The sequence below is a fragment of the Cornus florida genome, unplaced genomic scaffold (genome assembly GCF_030987335.1).
Source record: "Cornus florida cultivar Cherokee Brave unplaced genomic scaffold, ASM3098733v1 CherokeeBrave_3.0.0_Hap2_Chr10, whole genome shotgun sequence".
Classification (NCBI taxonomy): Eukaryota; Viridiplantae; Streptophyta; class Magnoliopsida; order Cornales; family Cornaceae; genus Cornus; species Cornus florida.
The window spans coordinates 14,451,937-14,469,662 of record NW_026775580.1 but is presented as its reverse complement, the minus strand read 5'-3'; the positions used below and the strand labels follow the sequence as shown (position 1 = coordinate 14,469,662).

The 17,726-nt window shown below is 37.0% G+C and overlaps 1 non-coding gene across 1 annotated transcript; it reads right to left on the bottom strand.

Annotated features, from left to right (window-relative positions):
* Positions 1-896: 896 nt before the first annotated feature.
* On the bottom strand, positions 897-1,002 carry LOC132280510 (small nucleolar RNA R71). Its single transcript, XR_009471586.1, has one exon. It is a non-coding gene; the product is annotated as a small nucleolar RNA R71 (small nucleolar RNA).
* Positions 1,003-17,726: the final 16,724 nt, after the last annotated feature.

Below are 17,726 nucleotides of genomic sequence, written 5' to 3'. Positions count from 1 at the left end.
AGTTAAATTTGTTTTAATTTAATATTTTGTTTAATTTAAGTGTGTTAAATCGTGAAAACCAACAAACTCTCCAACCAAGTTTTCTGTAAACCATGACATCAATTTTTGGCGCCGTTGCCGGGGAGATTGTTTTTGTTTAGCTTTTAATTAGTTGTTTTGATTTACCAGTCTTCAGACTTTCTGATATCTCATCTTAATTCTTTTTCTTTTCAGGTACAAATTAGCGGTGAGGACAAAGACGCTTAAGGGAGAAAAGCTTCGGTTTATTAAACCCTTTTGTAAGTTCTTATTGTTTTTTGTTACTTGGAATATTTTCTTTTTGTTACTATTAGGATTAGTGGAACCAGTGTATGTTAACTCGCCAAACTAGGTCAAAACCTTTAGTGCATGATCCTGAAATAGAGAGAACTTTAAGTCAATTAAGGAAACTTAAAAAACATTTAATAATATTGATAGTTCCTCTGAAAGTATGGCTAAGCAATGTGATGCACCGGGTAATAATGGTAATAGTAAAGGAGAATGGGTTCCACCTGTTCTTCTACCACAACCACAATTGAGGGATCATTTCATTCCTACCACATATACTTCCCCTTCGTGTTTTGTTTTTCCGGATGCTGATACAACCCATTTTGAGATCAAGCCTAAAATGCTTCCTACCTTCCATTGGTATGCAATAGAGGATCCTTATAAGCACTTGGATGTGTTTTTGGAATTGTGTTCAACTACCAAGTTGACCACTTTATCCAATGATTTATTCAGGATACGTCTTTTCTAATTATCTCTCAAAGATAAAGTAAGAACTTGTTTGCAGTCCCTTCCAACAAATTTCATATCTTCTTGGGACATGTTGTAATAGGAGTTCTTGAAGAAATATTACACTGTGGGTAAAACCACACAAATGAGGAGAGAAATCATGGCATTTTCCCAAATCCCGGGAGAACAGCTCCATGATGCATGGGAGAGGTATAATGATCTTTTAAGAAAGTGTCCACACCATGATATTGCTCAATGGCACTTAATACGAATCTTCTATGATAGCCTTACAGACTCGTATAGAAATATGGTTGATGCTTCTAGTAATGGAGCTTTTCTGTGTAAGAGTCTGGCTGACGCTTGGGAACTGTTTGAGGCCCTAAGTGAAAACTCAGTGCAACATGCTTCTTCCTCTAGGTCTAGGTCTTCATCTGGAATGCATAAGGTTGAAAAAATTTATAAGTTAGATAAATCTAGTGAGTTAGCCACTTAAATAGAAGCCTTGAACTGTAGGTTCGATCAAATCCTGTCATCTGGCTTTGCTCTTGTTGTTAATCCAGAAATTGCCTTGCCAAAGGAAGTTTGTTCCTTTTGTGTTAATTCTAACCATTTTACTGATGCTTGCCCTATGCTGGGATAATCATTTGAGATCCCATAGGAGTAAGTGAATGCTGTATTCTCTTGGCCAGCTTATAATCCATATTCTTCCACATATAATCCTGGCTGGAGAGATCATCCCAATCTGTCATGGCGTACTTTAAATCAAGGAAATACTGTTCTCTAATCTCAAGGGTAGTATCAAAATTCATCCAATCCTATGCCATAAAATAATTCTTTCAACCAATCTGGTATTTACCGTCCCCATCAGTTTTGGAATCAACCAACTCAAGCTCCTAATCTTTCACCTCCTCGACGAAATTCTGCTTTTGAGGAACAAGTACTCAATGCTCTAGGTGAAATTAAAGCTAACACCCAACTTCTTAATTCTCATTCTTAAGCCATAGCAAAACTAGAGGCACAAGTTGGGCAAATAACGAGTACTCTACCTCGAAGAGAGGATAGAAAGCTGCCTAGTCAGCCAATAGCCAACCCGAAAGGGCAGACTTACATGATTGATGGAAACAATTCCTAAAGTATTCATTATGAGCAAGTTCAGTCTATCACTATGTTGAGGAGTGGTAGAGTGGTTGATAACCAAGTTGAGAAAGGACAGGAGGAAAAAGAAAGGCTAAGGATTTCCATAATTCCTATCATTCAAAATCCACATCCCAAGGATTTTTCCTCAAGTGCTATTCCACAATCTGCAAAAGGAGTTGAAAGTGGAGTCATTCTTTATCTACTCCTAACCCTGAGATAGCTTATAAGCCAAAAATGCCTTATCCTGAACGTCTCAAGGAACCCTCCCACTTTGGTAAACAATGGTAGAAAATTCAAGATATGATAGAGGTCTTTAAACAGGTCAAAATCAATCTTTCTCTGCTTAATGCTATAAAGCAAATTCCAGACTATTCCAAATTTCTGAAGGACTTGTGCACTCTTAAGAGAAAATCCAGAAGCCAAGTTCCTAAGAAAGTTTGTCTCACTGAGCATGTCAGTGCTATTCTTAAGTATAACACTCCTCTAAACATTAAAGATCCTGGAGATCCTATAATTTCTTACACCATTGGAAATAATGTGATAGAGCGAGCACTTCTTGACCTTGGAGCAAGTGTTAATCTTATTTCTTACTCGGTGTATGAGAAGTTAGGTTTGGGAGAATTAAAACCTACGTCGATTATTCTACAGCTTGCTGACCGTTCTGTCAGACAACCACGAGGTATTATTGAAGATGTACCTATAAAAGTGGATAATTTCTATTTTTCGGTCGATTTTCTAGTTCTTGATACAGAACCAGTCCATGATTCCAAAAAGTCTATTCCAGTTATTCTTGGGCGACCTTTTCTAGCCATAGAAAATGCTTGCATTAGCTGTAGGCTGGAGCCATGGATTTATATTTTGGAAAAATGAAAGTCAAGCTAAACATCTTCAATGCTATTCATCATCCCCACGATGATAGTGAATGTTTCTTCCTTGATGTTATTGATGAGTTGGTTGAGGAATCACTCCCAACTATTTTATCCAAGGATCCTTTAGAAACTTGTCTGAATCACTTCAATTATGAAGATTTTGATATTGATTCTTCAATAGCTAAAGTGAATTCTTTGCTAGATTCCACACCTATCACAGATTTTCCTCCATGGAAATCTAGGTTAGAGCCACTTCCACCACTTTCTAGTACTCCGCCTATTCCTTCTTTAAAGTCTCCACCTAAGCTTGAGCTTAAGCCACAACCAGATAAGCTCAAGTATGCTTTCTTGGGTTTAAATGACACCCTCCCGGTGATCATTGCTTCTAATCTTACAAGTTCCCAAGAAAGTAGTCTCTTAAAAGTTCTTGAACAAAATAAAGAGGCTATTAGGTGGAGTGTGGCTGATTTGAAAGGAATTATTCTCACAATTTGCATGCGTCAGATTCATTTGGAGGAGGATTCTCGAACATCGTAGGAACTCTAACGAAGATTGAATCCTAATATGAAGGAGGTAGTGTTAAAGGAAGTTATGAAGTTGCTAGATGTGGGAATAATCTACCCCATCTCAGATAGCAAGTCGGTGAGTCCTACTCAAGTAGTACCTAAAAAGATAAGTATTACAGTAGTTAAGAATTTCGAGGGTGAATTAGTTCCACAGTGCACCACCACTGGATGACGTGTGTGTATTGATTACTGGAAACTCAACTCCGCTACTAGAAAAGATCATTTTCCACTTCCATTCATTGATCAGATTCTAGAGCGATTGGCTGGCCAAAACTGTTATTGCTTTTTAGACGGATATTCCGGCTATAATTAGGTGGCCATTGATCCTAAGGATCAAGAGAAAACTACTTTCACTTGTCCATTCGGTACATTTACATATAGACGGATGCCTTTCAGATTATGTAATGCACCAACAACATTCCAGAGGTGTGTGATGTCTATCTTTTCGGATATGGTTAAAAGGTTTCTCGAAGTCTTTGTGGATGAGTTCTTTGTTTTTGGATCTACATTCGAAAACTGTCTCCAAAATCTTTCCCTAGTGCTTCAGCTTTGTAGGGAAACGGATCTTATTCTTAGTTAAGAGAAGAGCCATTTTATAGTTCAAGAGAGTATTGTTTTAGGACATATCATTTCAAAGAGAGGTATTGAAGTTGATAGAGCTAAAGTAGATTTGATCTCCAAATTGCCTCCTCCCACCTCCGTAAGGGGAGTGCGATCATTTCTTGGGCACGTCGGGTTCAATCGACGCTTCATTAAAGATTTCAGCAAAATTTCCCGTCCTTTGTGTAATCTATTTGCAAATGATGCTCCTTTTGTCATTGATGAATCATGCCTTGAAACTTTCCAAAAGCTTTGCTCTCTTCTTTTTTCAGCTCCTATCATGAATCCTCCGGATTGGGCTCTTCCATTTGAGATTATATGGACGCATCTGATTATGCTATGGGTACTATTTTAGGACAACAAGTGGATAAGCTTCTGCATATTATCTACTATGCTAGTAAAACTCTTTCAGATGCATAATTGAATTATACCACTACTGAAAAGGAGTTGCTTGCAGTTGTCTTTATTTTGGATAATTTCAGATCATATCTATTGGGTTCCAAAGTCGTAGTCTATTATGATCATTCTACTTTGAAACATCTTCTTTCAAAAAAGGAAACCAAACCCCATTTGATTCGATGGATCCTCTTGCTTCAAGAGTTTGATTATGAAATCCGGGATAACAAAGGGTCAGAGAATGTTATAGCTGACCATCTTTCTAGAATTCTAATTGAGGATACCTCAACTTCACTTCCAGTTTATGATTCTTTCCCGGATGAACTATTGTTTAAGGTTTATTATAAGGATTTGCCTTGGTTTGCTCATATTGTGAATTACCTCGCAATAGGCAAAATTCCTTTGTCTTGGTCAAAGTAGGAAAGAGATCGATTCTTTTCCCAAATTAGGATGTACTATTGGGAAGATCCTCAGCTATTCAAATACTATGCTGATCAAATCATTCGTAGATGTATTCTTGAGAGTGAGTTTCATAGTATTCTGACCTTCTGTCATAGTTTGGCATGTGGAGGTCATTTCAGTGCAAAGAAAACTGCAGCTAAAATTCTTCAGTGCGGTTTCTTTGGGCCTTCACTCTTTCAGGATGTATATTTATTCTGTAGGTCATGCCTTAGATGTCAGCAGCTAGGATCGATTTCTAAAAGAAATATGATGCCCTTAACTCCAATATTAGCTATTGAGGTTTTTGATGTTTGGGGTATTGATTTCATAGGTCCTTTTGTTCTGTCCAATAAAAATGAGTACATTCTTATAGTTGTTGACTATGTGTCTCAATGGGTTGAAGTAGTAGCTACTAGAATTGCCGATCACGCAGTTGTGGTTGAGTTCATTCAAACGAACATTTTCAGTCGGTTTGGTATGCTACGAGCTATTATTAGTGATGGGGGTGCTCACTTCTGTAATAGGTACTTCCGTACCTTGGTCCAAAAATACTTCATCACTCATAAAGTTGCTTCTGCCTATCATCCCTAAACAAGTGGCCAAGTAGAGATATCCAATCAAGAAATTAAGCGAATTCTTGAGAAAACGGTTAAGCTAGATCATAAAGATTGGTCTTATAGACTGAACGATGCTTTGTGGGCTTACTATACTACTTATAAGACTCCAATTGGTATGTCACCTTACCATCTTATCTATGGTAAATGATACCATCTTCCTGTAGAGTTAGAACACAGAGCTTTCTGGGCTATTAAAAAACTCAACTTTAATATGACATCTGCTGGTTCTAACAGGAAGATTCAATTAACTGAGCTTGAAGAATTACGTAATGATACTTATGAGAGTGCTAAGGTTTACAAAGTAAAAACTAAGGCATTTCATGATAAGCATAACTTGCGTAAGACTTCTGAGCCTGGGAAGAAGGTTTGGTTGTTTAATACACGATTGAAACTTTTTCCTGAAAGTTAAAGTCATGTTGGGAAGGTCCATACATGGTTATTTCTGTTACACCTTATGGTGCAATAGAAATACAGCATTGCAAGACTGGACAATTGTCCAAAGTCAATGGATAGAGACTTAAACCTTACATAGAGTGTAGTGTGCAGAGAGGCACAGTTGAGGCAGTGGAACTTCATGATCCTATTTACTTGGACTAGAGAGGTCAGATTTTCGTCAAGCTATTGACGTTAAACTTAGCATGCTGTCGAGCTATCGACGTTAAACTTAGTAGTTGTATGTTGTACTGTAGTTTATTTTGGTTTTTATTTCGTTATTTTAGGTTATTGATTTAGTTATTTTCTTTTCTAGCTTTTAGGTTTGTTTTAGTCTTTATTTTGATTTTAGGTTAGTTTAGGTTTGAATAAAATGGAAAAGGAAAATAAAAATTGAAAAAATCCAAAAATTTGTCTCCATGCTCGAGCATCAGCAGCTACAGGCTCGAGCATCAGTACCTTAAGCTTGAGCCTTTCATCATCATAAGATCTAGGGTTTTCAGCGGCCATGGTCGAGCATCCTAATTGATGCTTGAGTCTCTGTACTTTAAAATAAAAGAAACCCTCTTGCCTTTGCTCCTAATTGCCTCTTCTTCATTCCAAATCTCTCTAAACTTTGCAAATTCCTGTTTCACATCGTTTTAGGGTTTCAATCTTCGTCAAAAAAGTATGAGTTTCTTACTTCCTTTTAGTTATATATATATATATATGTATATATTATTTATATATATACCCTAATTTCATCTCCAATTGATGCTAAACTTATTCAAAACTTTCCCTGTGAATTCATATACTTCAATCTAATGTTAAATCTATAATCCTAACTCGCAGAAATTCCAAATCTCAAGTGGATTTGAAGAACAGGGGTAAGGAAGATTTGGGGTGTTTTAAGGAAAAGTTTATCGACATTTGTGGTTCGTAAGTGATTGAAGAGAATGGTTGGGATTGATTTGGAGTAGTTGGGATCGATTTTAGAAGAATTGGTAGAGTTTTTGCTTCGGTTGAAAACTAGGAAGCTCGAGCCTTCAGATTGAGGCTCGAGCATCTGGTTGCAGCAGGCTCGAGCATCAGGACCTTGAAGCTCGAGGATTAGCTAGTACCAAGCTCGAGCATCAGTACCTTAGGCTCGAGCATTGGAGCACAGAGTTGGGGGTTTGGCTTAGATATTCTTCTTGGATTATAGAGATGCCGAGACGGCTGAGGCAGAGAGTTGTTAGGACGCCAACGATGGCGTTAGATGATTCATAACTGTATAACAAGATCTGTGACGAGACAGATTTTGTTATAAAGGATTTTCATAGGCATCGCGATACATTCTGGGCAGTAAAGGCCCTACAGGCTCACCAGCTCTCTAGGTTTTTGCGGCATCCAGAACAGATTCCTACCCCAGGCTGATGCGAGCTTTCTATCGCTCCTTGCAGTTCCATACAGGAGATGAGGAGGAAGATGAGGAGGACCACTTCACGGCCACTGTCAAGGGCATACAGCTGACAGTGAGCTGTGACACTATTGCTCAGGCTATGGGTTGCCATCACAGGTGCCCAGCCGCTCTTTAGGCTAGATTTTTACAGATTCCCCCGGGCATGACCCGGGAGGCAATGGTTCGTGCTTTGGGCTGGGGCAGCATGCCCCACTTTAGAGATGATCCAGAAGTCACAGCTTCTGAGACGTTTCTGGTTTTTGGATACAGCCCTTGTCGCTAATGCTCGCCCTATCGGACACAAGATAGTGCGATGTGCTAAGATGGTGGATGTGGCCTATGCATTCCACGCTGGCTACTAGGTGTCTATTCCCCAGTTAGTGTTGGTACAGCTCTACAGGCTATATGAGGAGATGGGAGAGGTCCGACGCCCTCCTATTCATCATCTTCATTTTCCTAGGCTGGTCATACGCCTAATGGAGATAGCGGGGGTTCCGATACCCCTGAATAAGGCTGATGTTACTGTCTTCACCCTGTATCATTTCATGCAGTGGAACAACATCTTCGGGCATATGCCCAAGGAGATGAAGTTGGAGTGGGGTGTTGACGACGAGATCTGAGAGGATCGACTGTGTAGGGACGCCGAGGCAAGGGGTGTGCCTTATGAGCTACACGTTCCACCTTATCCACCCTGCCTACTATTCTGCCTACCGACCCTACTGATCTGGTGATGGCAGTAGTGGATGTGGACAAAGATGATGATGATGATGATGAGGCTATGGATAAGGAGATGTATCTCTCCGACTCCTGACCTCGGGTTAGGAGGAGACCCACTCCTGCAGCCTAGCCTGAGAGTTCTTCTCAGGTTGAGATTAGAGCTTTACAGGCCAGGGTGGCCGAGCTGTAGGATGGTCAGACAGTGCTGCGTCAGATGTTGACTGCGCAGCAGAGCATATTGGAGGAGTTACTTCGCTGCACTCTGTCCGATCCATCCACTTCTTCCGTCCCACCATCACCACCACTTATGGATTAGTTTTAGGACTTTTCTGTAGTTTTGTTGAGTAGGGCAGTTCTTTTTGTTGTACTTATTTCCATATGATGTATATCTGCCCTAAGTCTTTCTTTTCAAAAGCATTGTACTAATTTCTGATATATATATATATATATATATATATATATATACATGATTTTTGTTCTATTTCCTTGTGTTAATAATTATCTTGCTTACTCTTTATATTTGATACTCTGATGTGTGTTGGAGTTTATTGGTTTTGCCAGATACTACATATTAAGTTTTGGGGTGATTTATTTGACAATACCATTTGATGGTTTTGAGAAACCATTATGTTGAAGGAGAAAATACTGGGAACTCATTTTTACTCTTCCGTGCATTATTTTATCGTATCTTTACTGGTCTGCTTATCTGGTAATATCTTTCTATCTCTCTTTTATTCTCACACATTGAGGACAATGTGCATTATAAGTTTAGGGGTAAGTTTGGCTTTGAAATTTTTTTTTTTATTAATTTTTCATCTGCTTACACAAGGATATGGTTTGCTATTTGATGATATAAGCATGTGTTTGAGTCTGTTGATGATTATATACTTTGTTTACAGTTTGAAGTTGGTTAGAAATGGTTTGAATGCTAAATTACTGTGAAAAGGAGTCCTTGAAAATTTTTAAAATTAGTTGGTGGCTTGTGGTTCACTCTATTAGGATAATTGTTGTTTAATGATGCTGATCTCTGAGATGCTACACTTTGCACAATATTCACACTTGTATAAAGTCTGTGGGTAGAAATTAGAAGTTTTGTTTTGTTATGAGTTAGACTGAGATGATCAGGTAGATTTAATAGTTTTAATGACCGGGGCATAAAATAAAGAAAAAAATAGAGAAAAATTGGTATGTATGCAACAAAGAAAAAAAAAATGTTCACCAATGTGAATGAAAAAATTAAAAAATATGTTGAAAAAAAAAAGTAGAAAAGGATCAAGTTCAGGTTTGTACTTAGATTTCTTGAGTGATTAAGTCCTTAGGCGTGTGTTCTGACACCTAATGCCCTAAAATTGTCTAGTTTGGGAGTCATTGACTGAAAGCTTGTTACGTAAGGGGTTTAGGTTGCTTAGATTACTTGAACAATTAAATCCTTAGGGGTGCTTTAACACTTAATGCCCTAAGACCATCTGGTCTGGGAGTCATTGGCTGAAAGTTCGCTACAAGGGTAATTTAGAAAACTTAATAAACCTGGACATTGCACAAGTATCCTTTCTGAAAAAAAGGTATACCAGGAAAAAAATAATAAAATGCCTTGGGAGTTGGAATTTGAAGAGTCTGCTTGTGAATTGAGGAATGACAAGGAATAAATACAAGTATGGACAGTAAGCCACACGATGAATTGCAGGATCATTTTCAAAAAGCATCTTTAGAGATTAAAATTGTTGAATAAATGATTAAACTGATATGTGGGGACTATGGTTGCTTAATTGAGATTGGAAATTGAAAGTGGTTCTGATTACATGATTGGTATATTTGCTGTATTTGACTGATGAATGAATTGCAGGATGATATGATTTGAAAATAGGATTGAATAAGCTTGCTTTGCATTTAAGGCACTAATTTGAGAAGTTTATGGGTATCTTCACTGGAAACCCTTACAAGACTATAACTTGTCTACTAGGGATAACCTAGGCGTTTAAAGGCTTGTTGCGTAGGCTAAAAACAACTGTGATTCCCATGAAAGCGGCTTTTTAGTTCTGTATTGCTAGGGGACTAGTAATATGTAAGTTTGGGGGTGTGATGAGCGCTGAATATGTACATATTCGAGCCCCTAAGTACGTATATGTTAGAGCCTAAAGTGATACTTCTATCCATTATTAGACTAATTTATGTTTAATGTGTGTTTGTAGGTACTTTCCCAGATAAATAATTAAAATCGGGACTTTATGATGATATCAAAACTTACAGAGTCGTTGCTGGTCATTCAGAGCAAGTCAAGAGCTGAAATGGTGAAGTTTGAAGCAATTCAAGCCTTAGAGCTCGAGTCCAAGTGTTGAGGCTTGAACATTACAACAAAGAAAAGAAGAAAAGTCAACAAGGCCCAGATGCTCGAGCATCAGTACCTTGATGCTCGAGCCTTACTACAAAGGTGCTCGAGCCTTACTGCAAGGGTACTCGAGCCTTAACCAAGGGTGCTCAAGCCTTGACCCTGAAGCTTGAGCATGAGGCGTCAAAAATTAATGAGTTAATTTTAATTAAAGGCTATGCTCCCAGGTCCAGTGCATCACTTCCATGATTGAGCACTATCCATAAAGGATTGAGCATCATCCACTGATGCTTGACCATTGAGCCCCAGATGCTTGAGCATGGTACCTAGTGCTCGAGCCTATGAAGCTTGGATTGAGCAATGTTAAAGGAGTTCGATCCCAAAAATATTCTAAGTGTTGAAGAAAAAGACACTTCGGAAAATAGTTGAAGAAAATTGGTTGTGTCAATGTGAAGATCAAGCACCGTTTACTGACGCTCGAGCATCCATCCAGAAATGCTCGAGCATTTGTTCCTGAAGCTCAAGCATGAGCCCTAAACCTCGAGCATCCATTATTGAAGCTCGAGCGTTGCATGACATGTCAGATTAAAAGCTGCGGATTCCCCTCTTTAACAGCTGTATCCCATCCCAATTGGGCCAAAAGACCTAAAATCCCACCAAATACATATTTTCTTCTATAAAAGAAGGCGTAAGCCTTGATAGAAGAGGTCTGAAATTTCAATCTCTTTTTTGGTGTTATTCAGAAGGCTGAAGGTGTGGTGGCTTTTAGGGTTTATATAACCTTGAAAGTGAAGATCTTGAGAAGAGAAGCGCAGTCCATGACGATAGAGAAGAACTCAACACAGATGCTATCCAATCTTGTCATGAGTAGCTAATCCCTTTCTTAGGGAACTGATGTAACCCAACGTTATATTATGGTTTATTGTTTTGACTCTGGGTTTATTTTAATATCTAATGTTTTATTGATTATATGACTATGAGCACTTGAGACAACTCAAGTAGTTTTTCATGCTTTAGTAGAATATAAACTGTTATTCCCTTGTCGTAGATATATTAATTTGTGTTTTATTCTTAACCTACTTTGTTGTACGGTATCTGGCGAAGCCCTGCCGGACACAAGAATAGAGGTCATATAATGGTGTTCTAATGTATTTTACAAAAGAATGTTTTCATAATCTATGCTTAGGAAAGGTGGTTCATTCGCATAGTAGTTAAAGTAGGTAGAGTAGGTAGGCGAATAGTCCACGCTGAACGCAAATAGGTTATAGTTAGCTAATTTTGTAAAACATCTTTCTTTAAACTCCTAACTGAATGAACGTTATTGAGTTCAGTTCATTTGAAAACAAAATTAGTTAAAATCCCAGAGTTGATTTAATTAACCATAGTATAACGATTTTGGTGAAGTCAAAACCCTAAGATTTTCCCCCTCTAATCATTCAATTTAGTTTGATTTGCTTTAATTTAATATTTTGTTTAGCTTAAGTGTGTAAAATTGTGACAACCAACAAACTCTCCAACCAAGTTTTTTGTAAACCATGAAATTAATTTAAAGGCTAATACAAATTCCATCTCTCTGTGGGTTCGACATCCTCTTTGGATAGAGCTATATCCTGCACGATATCGTACGATTGTGAGAGACACATCAATAGCCTAAACTTGCTAATGATGAATACCTGAGGAATTTATTTCATCAATCATGTAAGTCTGCTCTTTCGGGTTGGCTACTGGCTGACTAGGCAACTTTCCATCCTCTCTTCGAGATAAAGTACTCGCTATTTGCCCAACTTGTACCTCTAGCTTTGCTATGGCTTATGAATGAGAATTAAGATGTTGGGTATTGGTTTTAAGATCAATAACAACATTGAGTGCTTAATCCTCAAAAGTAGAATTCCTAGGAGGAGGTGGTGAATTAGGAGCTTGAGTTGTTTGATTCCTAAATTAAGGTGGACGATACATGGAAGATTGATTAAAAGAATTGTTTTGGGGAAAGGATTAGTTGAATTTTGGTACTATCCCTGTGATTGTGGAACAGTGACTCATTGGCTTTGATTACACAATGATAAATTTGGATGATCTCTCCAGCCAGGATTATAGGTAGAAGTATAAGGATTATAGGCTGGTTTGGAGAATGTAACATTTACTTCTCCTGAGGAATCTTAGATAATTGTCCCATCATAGGGCAAAAATCAGCAAAATAGGAAGGATTAGCATAGCTTGAACAAAGTTCATTTGGCAAGGCAGTTTGTGGATTAGCAACAGGAACATAGCCAGATGATAAGACTTGGTCAAACCTACGATTCAACGCTTCTATTTGAGTGGCTAACTCACTAGATTTTCTACCTCAAATTTTTTTTCAATCTTATGAATTCTAGGTGTAGACCTACACTTAGAGGAAGAAGCATGTTGCATTAAATTTTCACTTAGGGCCTCAAACAGTTCCTAAGCGTCAGCCGGACTCTTACGAAGAAGAGCTCCATTACTGGATGCATCAACCAAGTTCCTATATGAATCAAAAAGACCATCATAGAAAATATGTACTAAGTGCCATTAAGCGATATCATAGTGTGAACACTTTCTCAAAAGATCATTATATCTTTCCCATGAATCATGAAACTATTCACCCGGGATTTGGGAGAACGCCATGATGTCTCTTCTCATTTATAAAGTTTTACCCACTATGCAGTGGTGTGACTTGTCGTCGATCCACAACCAAAGCTCAATGTGGTGTGATGAAATGTGACCAAGTTTAAATTTGTAGAATGCCACTACCAGTAATAACGTAGCAAGAGTAAGTAGGGATCGTCTCAAGGGAAAAGAAGTGTATTTTGGAATCAATGTTGGATTAGTAGGTCGAATGATCAAAATAGGGGTTTTGTTTGATTAATTAAACTAATGGTTCAATTAAAACAATGCAATTAAGTGACAATCTGGAAATTAGAGAAAGTAATATGAGAGAAAGGTCTTGGGGCTTAGAGTTCTCCACTAAGCTTCACTTCACTAAACACTAGCAATTGCAAATTAATAGGGAAATTCATGTTGTAAAATGTGCGTGTGTGTCACCAATTGAAAACAAAGTATGGAATGCAAATAAACATAGATTGTCAGCACAACCTATCAAATGAGACCAATAACCATTCAATTAAACCATAATTAGTGCACACACAATAATCTAGAGAAATGTACTTCTTGCACTTATAAGTATAGAACATCAAACAACAAGAATGGATTGTTCACCTATCTAAGAAATTAAAGTAATTACTCTACAACTAAACTAATAACATGAAAATGAAGCTAATTAAACTAGGATGTGGCATGATCCATCAAGAAATAAGTATGAACCATCAAATAAACCATAAGAGTAATCAATTATGTAATGACCTGGTCATTTTCTTCCTTTCCTTTTTCCTCAAATTTTACGGATAAATTTTTTCCGTTGTCTTTTCCTTTCGGTGTTTGGTTTCTCATCATTTAGTGTCATCTCGAGTATTCAGAAATGATTTCTGAGACTTTTTCCTTTGGATTGACAACTTTCTTTGAGGACCGAGTCATTTCCACATTTTTCGTTTTTCGACACTATTCACTTTTCGTCCTTTTCCTTATTTTGTTTTTTCCCCGTTTGTCACTTTGTTGGCATAACCTCACTTTTTGTGTTCGGAGTTGATTTTTGACTTCACGTATCTTCATTCTAAATGGTTTCCATGAAATACGTATTTTTACTTTTGTAATAAAATACTCTAGTTGCTCCCGGTGTCCATAGGGGCATGGATGCATACCTTTTCAGAATCTTTTTCTTTTCTTAAGGTGTTTTTCATAAATATCTTCAATTTAAAGATATTTTATTTTAGGGGTTTTTAAGAAAATATTTTTGGAAGATATTTTCATTCTGGGCCATTAGTGCAGCTTTCACTTTTTGGAGGGGCCATTGTACAATTAATGAAAGTTATTGCTAAATGCCTTATTCTGATCTTGGATCCTCGTATGGGATTCATTTTTACTTTTCATCGAGTCACGTACTCTTAAAATTCCCTTCTGGTTATTTTCCCCCAGTTTCAAGGTTTCTGGCCCTAGTTGCTGCCGAACTTGTTCGGGGCATATCTCTCTGCTCGGAACTCAGTTTTTGACACTGTTTCTTTCGTTGTTCATATTTTCTCATTTCGGTTCTTTATTGTTGATGGAGTTTTTCTGTTTGATCACGTCTGCTCAAATTCCACTTTTTCGGACCCGGCGGGGCCCTTCGGGGCACTTTTGGGTTTTCCTATAAAAGGGGGTTGAGACATTTCAATTTTTATGATCTCCCCTCTTTATGCACGACCAGCAACTCTCATGGAAGCCTAAGGGGGGCTACCACCCTTATTTTCTCAATTAAACCTTCTTCCCTTTGTTAGAAAGTCATTGTGCCTTTGCGTTTTGTGTATGTCTTGACTACGCGCACCTTTCCCCCTTATTAGAACCCATTTCTGACCATTTTGTGAGTTTGGGTTTGAAGTTAAGTTGTGATTTTCATGGGGCTTCCTTGGGATTCTTGTTCACCGTGTTGTCCCCGACAAAACCCCGAAGTATCGTCGGATTTGGAGCACTTTTATATCGGTGGGGATTTGAGATTTTCATCTCAAATTGAGGTAGGGGATGTTATAGGTTTATATTTTTGTTGTCTTGCATGCTATTGATACTTATACAACTTATATGCATGCTTTTGTTCATAATCTAGAATTTAATTTAATTAATTTCTATGTTTAAGATTTAATTTACATGATGATATTCAACTTAGAATTAAATTGTGGCATGCTAGTAAATTAGGCTTCGGTATGTTTGTTCACATATATTAAAATTGGAGTATTTGATAAAGTATTGCAACTTTTATTTCATAATTTTCTTTGGTGAAGTTTTAATTTTCATGGCCGTACCTTGAATGGAAATAACTTATGATATGCTTTTAAATTAAGTCTTGGCATGTTCTTTAACATGCTTTAATTTGAGAGCATTTGGATGAGTATAAAAATCTAAATATTAATTAAAATCTATTTAATGATTCCATTGGCTTAATTAAGTTTTTAACTTGATATTTGTGATGAACATGACTTGTACACTACCATATATTAATTTGGGACCATTTGGTGTTGTTTTAGAAGTTAGAGATTTAATTATCATGATTTCATTAAATTCTACCTTATTGTTCCATGGCCTAATTAAGTTTTTGAATGGATATATGAAATGACCATGTAATGTTGTTTAACATGTGTTAATTAGGGATCATTTGATTGAGATTTGAAACCTAGAGAAATTAATTGGTTTATTTGATTAATTTTCGTTTCTATTGCATTATTGATTTAATCCTGAGTTTGATATTGGTAGTATGTTTAAAGCATGATTTTAGACTTGTATTACATTCTTCAGTTATGTTTTCAATACTAAATTATATTGTTATAGCGTGTAACGAATCGCATACTGAAGATTCGACATGTGATGTGATTATAGCGCATAACAAATCGCGCTCTGAAGATTCGACATTTGTCATTATATAGTAGTTGTGGATTTAGAGCATAAGCTGTGTGGTTACAACTTACTTGTGCATGGAATGTAGTTTCATGCTTTATATATGTTTCGTATATAAGTTATTAACTTATTTGTTTTGGAGTCACTTCAGACATTGTTACAGAGACATGGCTAGAGTTTGGCTCTAGAAAGGGAGGTATGAGTTCTCCCCATTTATAGTGCGCACTTAGGGTGGTATTCCCAGTGGGTTAATGTCCGGAATAACCGTTTAGGTCTTGGTTTTATCTAAGATTTGATGTCCAAGTCTTCCACTACTTGATTTCACATTCAATTCCAAGTTGGCAACCAATGTTTAATTGTGACTTGTGGTTTTGGTTATTGGTGATTTAATGTTGTTAAGTATATTCAGGCATTATGATTTCTAATGAATCATTACAGGTTGTGATGTTGTTAAGTACATTCAAGTATTATGATTTCTAATGAATCATTATAGGTTTTTGATGTTGTTAAGTGCATCTATGCTATATTGTTCAAATGCAAATTAGGAATGATCCTATAGATTCATTTGGAACATAGACGTTAGGTGGCATAACCCACTTTAGTTGTTTTTACATTTTAGATTTCAAGTTAATGGCTTTGAGGAACTATATCTTGTTGCTTTGTATAGCATGCTTCTATATTGTTTGAATTGCATGAATGATGTGATTTATACTAGAATTGTTTTAAGGTAGCTTAGGATGCTCCTCGAGTCTCACCTTTGACATAGACGTTAGGTGGCATGACCCTTTTGAATTGTTTTAAGTTAATGTAATAACTTTGTAAAACGTTAGGTCGATGCATGCTCATTTCCTACGAGTAGCTTTATGTTACTCACCCATGTAGTGAGGACATTTTTCAGGTAAATGAATCAATGTTGAAATTCTTGTTATGCTTGGATGATTTGTGAACTTGAAGGTTCCATTCTTGTAAAGGTTGGCTTGGAAAGCCATTTCTAGCCCTATTTGTCAAATGTGTATATTTGATTCTAATCTTGTAATGTGTGCCTAAGCACACTTTTTGATTCTCATTTTATATATATGATATGAGGCCAAGGGTCAAATTATATTTGAAATTCATTTATATTCATAAATGTTGAAATCTTGCTTTTAATGAGAATATATGAGAAATTAGGGTTTTAGCATGACATTTTTGCACCAGAGTGTGCATCGGGTATGAAATTCATTATCTAGCATTCATTTAATATGTATGAGGTGTGGCCAAGGGCTAATCACCATTTTATTTTCATTTTTGCATTTTAGTTTCATACTTTGCATTTTGGGCTAAAATAGTAAAATCCAAGCCTTTAAAGGTTCATTTCCAAATCGGGTGATGCAAAGTGTGCACGAGCATATTCATTAGGATCTACTTAATATGCATGAAGTGTGGCCGAGGGCCAAATGGTAATTTGAAATCATTTGTTAACTTTAGTTTTCAAATTTCTCATTTCTAATTTATTTTTGCCTTTTTGGCCGTGGGGGGGTCGAATTTTGCATTGGCGATATTTTTAAGCCGTGGACCATTGTAGCACGTCCTAATGGGTATGTTACATTTGCGTGCATGATCGTTTTCAAGAAAAACCTCATCCTTGGTGATTTGAGCCTCTTATGGACTCATTTTACATTTTTATTGCATAATCTGATTTTAGGGTATTTTGGGATTTTCCTTTGAGAAATGAATTCCAGTCTTCACATGATCACCTAGAAAATGTGATTTTAGGGGGGGGTTTCTTCTTTGTGTTTTTCTAGAAAACGTCATCTTGGTACCGGAAATCCCTCGCAAAGCTCAGCTTTCAGTTTGTATTTTTGCAGCTTTTTAACCCCAATGACCTGATTTCATGGAGGGGCATTTTGGGAATTTTACATTGAGTTTTTTTTTTTTCATTTTATCTATGTCACCAAGTATAAAATTTGATTTTGGGAG